Source organism: Meleagris gallopavo, chromosome 4 (assembly GCF_000146605.3).
Source record: "Meleagris gallopavo isolate NT-WF06-2002-E0010 breed Aviagen turkey brand Nicholas breeding stock chromosome 4, Turkey_5.1, whole genome shotgun sequence".
Taxonomy (NCBI): domain Eukaryota; kingdom Metazoa; phylum Chordata; class Aves; order Galliformes; family Phasianidae; genus Meleagris; species Meleagris gallopavo.
The window spans coordinates 45,712,903-45,723,284 of record NC_015014.2 but is presented as its reverse complement, the minus strand read 5'-3'; the positions used below and the strand labels follow the sequence as shown (position 1 = coordinate 45,723,284).

The following is a 10,382-nucleotide window of genomic DNA, read 5'->3' as shown; positions in this document are numbered from 1 at the left end:
TTGTTGTTTTTTTTTTTTCCCCCCTCCAAGAACTATATTCACTTCTTCAATCCTGAAGATCAGCTACTGCCCCTGTAGTTCATGAAGTGAGTACAGTGCTGTTATTTGGGTCTGTGATTTCCTCAGTGAATTGAGGTACTTTTGCTGTGCTCAGAGGCCTCTGCTCTCTAAGTACAGTGTGTGATTCAAGTAACATTCAAGGTTGGAAAAGACCACTGAGATTATCCATCACCCCATGCCAACTAAGCCATGCAGCATTGGAGGACATCTGCGCAGTTCTTGACCTCCAGGGATGGTGACTCCACCACCTCCCTGGGCAGCCCATTCCAGCCTCACCACTCTTACTGACAAGAAATTTCTTAATATCCAACCTGAACTTCCCATGCTGCAAACTTAAGGCTATCATTTCTCGTTCTATCACCGTTACCTCAGAGAAGAGGCTGATCTACCACCTCACTACAATATCCTTTTGCATCACTGTACAGAACTCAGGTCTCCCAAGCCTCCTCCGAACTAACGAGCTCCAGCTCCCTCAGCCACACCTGATAAGACTTGTGCCCCAGACCCCTCACAGCTTCCTTGCCCTTCTCTGGACACACTCCAGGGCCTCAATGCCTTTCTTGCGCTGAGGGGCCCAAAACTGAACAGTACTCAAGATGTTGCCTCACCAGTGCTGAGTACAACAGAACTGTCACCTCCCTGCTCCCACTGGCTGCATTATTTCTGATACAAGTCAGGATGGGCACCTGGGCACACTGCTGGATCACATTCAGCCAGCTGTCAGCTAACACCACCAGACGGTTTTCCTCTGAGCAACTCTTGTTGCTACCTAAGGGTGGGAATCAGCACTTGGTCTTACTGAAGCTCATACAATTGGCCTCAGCCCATCAATCCAGCTTATCCAGATACCTCTATAGAGCCTTCCTACCCTCTGGCAGCTCCTCACTTCCTCCCAACTTGGTGTCATCTGGGAACTGAGGGTGCACTCAGTCCCCTCACCCAGATCATCAGTAAAGACATTAAACAAGACCAGTCCCAATACTGACCCCTGAGGAACATCACTCATGACCATTTGCCAGCTGGATTTGATTTATCATCACCCTCTGGATCCAGCCATCCAGACAATTTTTTAGCCAATAAAGAGTGCACACATCCAAGGAATGGGCTGCCAGCTTCTCTAGGAGAGTACTGCAGGGACAGAGTCAAAGGTTTTACTAAAGCCTAAATAGATTACATGAAAAGCTGTATTCTGAATTTTCAGAATCCCAGTGATTTATGTAAGTCTTTAAGTGCAGAATCTGCCTTTTATCTTCACAGGATTCATGCTCACTTCAACAAAAGAAATAAAATTCTTATTACAAAAATTTGGGAATTTATGTAGAAAATTGAGCAACCTGAAAGTGTATCCAGTAAGCCTCTGTTCAGCTGTTAAGATTTACCTAGTTCAAACACAAATGCCTTTATGTTATAACTGTTAATACGTGGACAAGAAACTGGATATATGCATTAAGAACAGTACAGGCCAACAACTCTCCCAACCCATTGCTTTCTGTTATCTTCTCCCAAGCAATACTGCATGCTTGTACTGTATCTTCTGTTCTTTGCAGCTTTGGTTCACACAGCAGCAACAAGTTTGCTTTAAATTTGGTAACGTGCATTTTGCTACAACACAACATAAGCAATAGCCAGCATGCTCTTCCACACCTTGAATCATTAATACTGCCGTTGTATTAAAGATGGTTGATTGCAGTAGCTGGAAATCATTCAACTTCATAGCTGTGAAATCCATGGCCCTTTGAGCAAGATGTCTGCAGTAACCAATGTTCAGGCTCTTCACAGGCCTTTACAGTGTTCTCGTGGAGGTGCCACATACAAATCCACAGCAAAAACACAGCTGTCAGATTCAGTAAGCCTGTTTCCATAACACAAATGCCATCCTTTCATCATGTCAGCATTAGAATATTTAAGCTGGGCTTATTTCTACATGGTAAACAGACCTAGTGTGATTTGTACAACAAAATTCAACCAATGAGACTCACCATGTATTCCAGCATAGTCCCCCTGGTTTGTAATTAAACATCCAGATCAGAATGTTTTCCCCGAGGCAGCTTACCTTCTAAAGCAGAGCTGACTTCATTCCTCCTGCCACTTGGATGTGAGCTGCTCCTTCTCTTTGCCTTTTGGTTCAGTAATCAAACATGGTTTGCTTCATGCTTCTTCAGGAAAACCTAGGGCAGCATCAAAATCATAGGCAATTCAGTTGCCTTTTCCACATCTCTCCTAGTAGGTTTCTATAATAAACTCTTCTGTATTAAACTTACACTGAGCATCACGATACTGCCAGCACTTAGAATAATACAAACATTGAGGTTGGAAAAGACCACTAAGATCACCTAGTCCAAAGGCCAACCCAATACTCTATGCCCACTAACTTACATCCCTCAGCACTTCATGATTTCAAAGGGAAGAGAATATTTTTTCCTCCACAGTTCTCTCACACTGCAGAAAGGCATGAGCATTTTGTGTCAGTGGTCAGAAGCATTGGGGCAGGTTCTACAGGACAGCGCACTACCCACCTTAAGCTGGGCTGGGGAAGGGAAGTAAATGTGAGTGGGGCAGAAGGCTTACGCTGCTGCTGTCTGTTAGTGACTGCAGAGCACTCCATTGTGATCATTTGAAACTTCTACTACAAGTATTTCTGAGAAAGAGAAATCACAGCAAACTTCATTAAATACAACAGCAATTTGTTTTTAGTTCTGCCTCTTGATCTGTAAGAGCAGAAGTTTGTTGTTTGTTTTGGTTTTGGTTTTTAAGCCTATTAAATTAAAAGTGTGAAGTTAGATTGCTTTAAGTGAGAAACAAACAAGACAGAAAAACTCATAAAATTACTCATGAGCACTGGCCGTCCTCTAGCACAAGGCTGACACCTGCAGGCAGTCTGACCACAGCTTTGGGCCAAGAAGGTGAGGCTGGGATGTGGGCACTGCTTCACACAGAACTTCAGCACAGTGAAGAAACCTTTCCCTCCTGAAGCCTTGTGTTAATCCCTGGTTTGCAGTTCAGGAACGGAAAGGAGCCAACGTTCCCTCAGGCTCACGTTCCCTAGAACTACTCATTTTACAATGGGATCCCCAGTCCCAGTGTCTCACTCAGTCATTCCACACATCGCTGCCTTCACATTGCACAACAGCCGCACTATGACTGCACTGTGTACTGCAGAACAAAGCACAGCTGTGATGGTTACACTTACTTACAGCTCTTCAGCAGAATTAAAAGCACAGGTAATAGAAGTGACTCCCTACCCGCAAAAGGGGTTTTCAGCACCCTCAACTTCTGTTGCAATCAGTTAATTACAAGGTCTCTACAGATTAAAGTTCTGTATCACTCTTCCCCAGGCAGGCTCCCAAGCCACAGGCAGGCTTCCAGGCTAAACTAAGAGCCGTAGTAACCCTACACTGAAGGTCAGACTGAACTGTAGGCATCCTTAATCATTGCAGGCCAGTTGAACTAGAAAGGCTTTGAAGGCCCCTTCTGCCTCAAGTGATTCTATGATACTTTCCTCAAAGTACATCTCCCAGGTGTTTTGTTTCCTTTCAGTTAGTATCACCAGACCAACCCATACATTCAACTACAAAAAATTCATTACCTAACAGAACTTTACTCACCTCTCTCTTTTAACCCTAGCTTAATACAGCTTCTGCTCACAGCATGCTCCAGTAGCAGCCAGAATGCTGATAGGAGAAAGCAACAAACTAAGCTCTAATGGAGAACTTCCAATTCAGAGCTAGATACACCACCCCTCCACACAACCTGCTATGTGAGAAGAGCTCTCTTTATCAGAATGAAGCTGGGCAAAACAGGTGCTGCTCATGACACATCTTCCTGATGCTCCTCCTTGAGAAATGCAGTTTCATTGAAGCAGGTGCTGCCATTTAGAGCCTCATGAGGGATGAAGGAGTTGGGGAACATTGGGCAAACCCTCTGCCCCTGCCTTAGCCTCTGAGTTTTCCATGTATCTCTGCTCTTACACACTGATGTGGAGCCCAGCAGTCATTTATGTTCATCCACCCCCGGACTGATACAGACACAAACGCTGCTAATGCTGCTTTAGCTGACTTGAATACAAAGGAATTAGGAAACCTTTGCCCTGATTCCATTTCAAGCAGTGCCTGGATATCAGTGGCTGCAGTGTTGTGTCACTGCTGTCACCTGGCTTCAGGATCAAAGAATCACTAATAACACTGGGCTGCACGAGACCTTCCTCTGGTTCCCTGCTCTGCCACACGCTGCTGGTGATGTTGATGTATTTTCCTGGCGGCTCAGCTCTTTGTCAGCACCCTGTGGCTGGGAGGGGGGGGTGGGCACTCTGCTATTTAGAGACAAGGGTCAGCTGTAGGCATCCTCTCATCTGTGGCAGCGAGGTGAGCTACAAATGGAAATCTGGTCAACATCTGTTTATAAAACCAAATGTCACAGAGCAGATAATGTCTATTGTAAATGTCAGAGTTGATAGAATTTTTTTTTCTTTTTTTTTTCTTTTTTTTTTTTGTGGGAGTGGATTGGTGAAAATCTTAGCAAAGATTTGGTTCCTGTATTTATGCTGCCATTTACACAGGCCTGGATCAATGCTCGGCATTGCCTAGGCTGCACTCTAGGCACAGAAACACTGCAGGACACCAGAACCTGTGTTGCACTGCACCCAGGCCTGGCTCAGTTCTCCTGATCAGGAGCTGGGCTGAATGCCTCCACTGCAGAACTAACTTATAAAAAGCAATGCTCATTGTTGGGCTTAGACCCCATAGTCTTTGTGGGAGGCACTGCCCATGTCTCAGCACACTGCAAGCACTCCCATCCCACATTTCGGTGCTGTTCCCCTCCACCAAGCTTTTCATTACCAGAATGTCTTCTTTACCAGTGTGTTCCCACTTCCTGCATCTTTCTCATTATGAAGATAATTAAATAATATTAATTACTGATGTGAATCACTGAAATTGGTCTATCCATAATCTCGTGATAAAATCAAAACAACAGAGAGATCACATTTATGGACCCCTCCACTCTGCCTTCAGCCCTTCCATTGTACTGTCTGGCTCTGATGCCTTTGTCACTCCGACAAGCACTGTTCAATTTCCTAATTTTGACCTCCTGTTTTCTCTCCTGCCGCACTTGGCATGAGAATCGCCTCTCCCACACAGCACTATGACTCCATTCAAAACAGAAAAAGTATCATTCAGGGTCCCTTTCCTGCACTTCACCTTTTATCCTTAATCATTAAGGTTGGAGAAGAATACTAAGAATATTTAGTCCAACTGCCAACCCACCACCTCATGCCCACTGACCATGTCTCTCAGTGCCACATCTGCATGTTCCCTGAACACCTCCAGTGATAGTGACCCCACCACCTCCCTAGGCAGCCCATTCCACATTTTTGGAGAATAAATTCTTCTCCCGTCTCACTACAACCTTGTTTCAGGTCATTCTAGAGAGCTCAAGTCGCCTCTGAGCCTGTTCCAGACTGAACAATCCCAGTTCCCTCAGTTGCTCCCCATAAGACTTCTGCTCCAGACCCTTCACAGCTTCCTTGTCCTTCCCTGGACACATTCTGGGGCCTCAGTGCCTTTCTTGTGCTGAGGGGCCCAAAACTGTCCTCAAGATGTGGCCTCACCAGTGCAGAATACAGAGGGACGATCACCTCCCTGCTCCTGCTGGCTGCGCTGTTCCTGATACAAGCCAGGATGCCACTGATCTCCTCGGCCACTTGGGCACACTGCCCACAAGACCTGGCACTTGGTATTGCTAAAACTTATACAAATAACTCTGTAGGGCTTTCCTACCCTCAGGCAGATCCTCACTTCCTCCCACTTCGGTGTCATCTACAAACTTATTGAGCATGCACTCAATCCCCTCACCCAGATCATCAGTAAAGACATTAAACAAGACTGGCCCCAATACTGACCCCTGAAGAACACCACTCACGACCTGTTGCCAGCTGGATTTAACTCCTTTCACCACCACCACCACTCTCTGGGCCTTAGGATTTTGGCAACCCAGATTTACTCTGGGCTGTGAACGAAGCACCCCACCTGTCCGGACAGTTGCTGATGGGGGCTGTGCGTCTGTCTGCAGCACCTGCCTGCAGCCAGCAGTGGAATCAGCAACCCCAGGGATGGAACACTGCTCTACGCTTCTTACACAATACCTGCCTGGCACCCCAACACAGAAACAAAAGCCTTTGCTGACCCAAATCACCTTCCCGGTGAATCAGCAGGGCACAACATCCAGAATGCACTTCCCTGACCACAGTGACACAGCAGTCCCACTAAGATCACAGGATCAACATGAAGATTGTTTGGGTTATTAAAACAAGTCTCATCTCACCAAGGTTTTAGAAGAGCACATGCACTGTGTGTCAGGGCTCTTTTTCATCAGGTCAGTGTTCAACACTCTCTAGTAGGAGTGTTAAGAGCTTCCCATTGTGTGTGAGATTTATTTCTTCCCATTCTCCTGAGACTTCTTTGTAAATCAATGGAGATTTAATTTAGGTAACAGCACACCTGGCTTGTGGTCTGGCCTTGCTTTGTTCATGTGCTGATCAGTGCCACAGATATCCATTTTCATTATTCTGTAAAAATCTGGCAGTGGGACAAGGACCATTTTTATTCCATGTTTATGCAGCTTTGCCGTAGGAGCAGCAGTGCCAATGACAGAGGAGTGTAGAGGGCTCTGTGCCATCTGAGGCAGAGCAGTGCTGCTGCTGTTGACCTGTCCCATGGGCTCATCTCCAATCTGAAGAAAGCTTCAGCAGCAGAGGGCTGGGATTCGTCTTTAGGATGTCTTTCCTCAATTAAATTAATACTCCATGTAGCAAACAGTGCTGCAGGAGTCTTTAAATTCACTCCTGTATTTTTTGACATTCAAACTGTTCTGTAGGACGATGCAGTCTCAGTGTCATTTACTCTGACCTGGCTTTAAAAAACAAAACCAAACCACAGCCCATATTTTACAGGCACAAGACGACATTTATGCGCTTCACCTCGTATGATTTATGTCCCTAAGTGGGTTTGGTTCCCGCATAGGAAATGAAGTGGGGCTTCAAGCCTCAATGGGAAACAGAAGCCTCTAACCCAGCTGGGTCAGGGCCAGGAACAGCACCTCCCAGCCCACCACCATTTGTCACTTTGCGCACATCCCATCATCAGCACGCTGCAGTCATCTCACTCTGCATAAGCACCTACAGCACAACGCGTTTGTGTTCCAACCCCCTCAGCCCCCTGCCCTAGGGCTCACCCTGGGTTGCCAGCAGAGCCTCGCAAAGGCAGATCTGTGCCTGCAGCCTGGCTCTGAGCTCAGGGGTGAGCTTCAGAGGCAGCCCCACCATCCCCAGCCCTGCCATCCCCAGCTCCGTTGTTCCCTGCCCCTGCCTGGCTGGGCACAGAGCTAATTCCGGCTCCTCTGCACTGAGACGTGCATTAGTCATCCGGTCATTTATTTTATTATGCCTTTCATCGTGATGCTGATAGTGCTCCCACACGAAAAAAAAAGATCTCAGACAGCAACAGAAGGCAGCAGTGCCTGAGGCAGAATGATTTCCTATTTAAACTCAGGTAAAGGTATCTAACGTGCAACACGTAGTTGCAAACAAAAAATGTACTAAGGCAGCCTCCAAACACACACTATTAATATCTATCTATTAATATTTACAGCTGCAGGGGTACGACCGCCTCAGCAGATGTCCATCAGCAATCCATTTGCAGGATTAGACCTTCTCCCACGGGCCAGGAGCCTGCCTGTAATGGGATGGCTGGCAGAGGGATCTGCCTCTCAGCTTTGGAAGGTGGATCACACATTGTTAGGACACTCAGTCCTAATGGTGAAATATTGGAACACAGCGACCTGAGCCCCGAAGTACTTCATTTGATGATTAATGGGCTTGAGGTGCTTTAAAAATAACCATGGGGCACACCAAGTACAACAGTGGGGTTTATTTCAACAGTAATTTCTGCCCTGGACTGCTAACACAGAACTGCTCAGCAGGTCTGTGATTAAAAGGGAGGAGCTGCCCGCAGCCACGCAGAGGAAATGCAGCAGGCAACAGGGACACAAAGGAGATCGACAGCACAGCAGTGAGACTCACGCTGCTGCATTCAGGTCGTGGCCAGATTCTTCCCTACCGCACCACCTCAACTTCATAACAACACTCCGAGGTTACGAATGTCAGAGCACTTCCCAAGGAGGGAATAAATAGAGTGTGGGCAGGATTCAGGCACTGGTACAGCTGCCCAGAGAGCTGTGGGTGCCTCATCCCAGGCGGCATTCAAAGCCGGGTTGGATGGAGCCCTGGGCAGCCTGAGCTGGTTGCATGGGGGTGGAAGTGGGTGGGCGTTAGCATCCCTTCCAACCCAAACCAGTGTATGGTTCTATGATTTGAAATAAGAGTCTGAGGGAGAACAGAACAGAACTGTAATGAATGGGGGAGGTCAAAGAGGAGAAACGCTTCCATGGGATCTCATCTGCACAAGGAAGCAGCATGGGTGCTGCACCCAGAAACCCAAGAAACAGGTTGTGAGGCCAGGCAGCTCCAAGACACCAGTGCAAGACAAACCAAAAGAAGGGAAGTCCCACAGCAGAAGAGGCTGCAGTGACTGGGACACGTGGGCAAGGACAAATGCTGCTGGCTGCTGCAAATGGCCCCGTGGCACATGAGGGGATGCTGCCATCATCCTGCCACTATGCCTCTGCAGTGGCTCCCAGGAAGGAGGGCGGGAAGCAACACATCTGGTTCTCTCAGCTTTTGCCTGAAATATGACTGGTTTGGAGTAGGAATAATGCCCATTCATCAGCACGTCCTGACCAATGTCCTGGGGGTGCAACCTTCCCTCTTGAAAGAGGCAACAAGAGCCACCCACTCAGAGAAGGCCCTGCTTACTCAAGAACCAGCCAACATGGCCTTTTCAGCACAGCCGTGAAAGAACCATCAAAATCACCAGCAAGACCGCATATTCGTATCTTGATTCCTAGCTCTCCAAAGCCACAAGAAAAAACCACTCTGGATCCATGTTATAAGTAGCAATGAACACATAGGTCTTGCTGTTCTCAAGGCCCAGAGATCTCTCCCCGAGGCCTTTCTTCTCTCCTCCACTCTCCCATCACTGCTCTACAGACTGCTCAGCACCGACAGGTGCAGGGCACAGTGCTTCTCACAGGAGCAAAGCATTTCAACAACAGCTCCATGCGCTGTGCTGAGAACTCAGTGGCTGAACGAGCAGCGAGGAGGGCTGGGTCATTCCTTACAGACCGGTCAGCACTGCTCACAGCACGCACGTTCCCCTGCAGAAACCAAGCCCCCTCTGTGAGTAGTGTGAGACAACACTATTCACCGCGGTTACAAACAGTGCACAAGTAGCTGCTCTCTTTCCCGCTCCTTGCTCTCACCACCTTTCTGCTCACCCGATTTTCAGCAGATGGAATAACGAGGAAGAAGTTGAGAATAAAAGACGACGGCTTTTATCTGCCATGTCTTTAACACGCCAGCAGTCGATGCGGCGCTTCCTGTGCTGCGGGCAGGCAGTGTGTGCCCCGCTCACAGCAGCAATCAGCACAGACTGAGGCACACTGCAGTGCCCCGTGCACGGGTCGGGCTGCAGCCTGCATCCTCACAATGACACACCATGCCAGCCCATGGCCAGCTGCAGAGATGATAACCACCACACTAAGTGCCAAGCATAACATTTTTGCACTGCTCCTGATGTGACAATACCAAGGTGCTGCCAGGAGGGGGGGAGCCCACAGCTGGGTTATCGTGGCCTCCTCCTGCTGCCCAAGGGATGTGCATACGTTATGACATAGAATATCTGTCCACCACCACAGCCAGCCTGGGCAGTGACAGTGGCAGATAGCACCCACACCTTCTGGTTGAGTTGCTGCACTGTGCCTGCATGCCTCCAGCAGCAGCAAACCATGGGGCACCGCAGCACGAGGACGGTGCGATAAGGGAATTGAAGCCAAGCACCGGCAGCATGAGGGAGAGAAAAAGATTCAGCAGTGTGACGCTTGAAGCACATCCCATACAGCGGAAACACTTACAGTTTGGAACATTCAGCCCAAGAAAGTCAACCTGGCCCTGTGCTCTCCTTGGCCAGCAGCGTGGAGCACAAAATACGAATGAATGAGCTGCAGAGTGCTGGGTCCCATCGGGCTGTCCAGCGCCGATGACGCATCCCGTGCTCTCCTTCAGTTAACGGCAAGGAAACGAGCGCGGACGGAGCAACCCTGAACCTGGCAACATCCCTGGGCGCCTCCTGCCAATCCCACCGGGACACCCGCAGCACCCAGCAGCGCCCCGAACTCCCACCCCCTCCTCCCCTCGCACCAGCGGGAGATCT

At 48.4% G+C, this 10,382-nt stretch overlaps 1 long non-coding RNA gene across 2 annotated transcripts; it reads right to left on the bottom strand.

Moving 5' to 3' along the window:
* Window positions 1-700: 700 nt before the first annotated feature.
* LOC109367356 lies at window positions 701-10,362 on the bottom strand. 2 transcript variants are annotated; one of them, XR_004159655.1, is made up of 3 exons: window positions 10,084-10,362; window positions 2,114-2,228; window positions 701-1,912 (listed from the first exon to the last, which is right to left on the bottom strand). It is a non-coding gene; the product is annotated as an uncharacterized LOC109367356 (long non-coding RNA). The 2 variants fall into 2 exon arrangements; XR_002114432.2 differs by lacking the exon at window positions 10,084-10,362 and adding an exon at window positions 3,666-5,281.
* Between the last annotated feature and the right edge of the window lie 20 nt (window positions 10,363-10,382).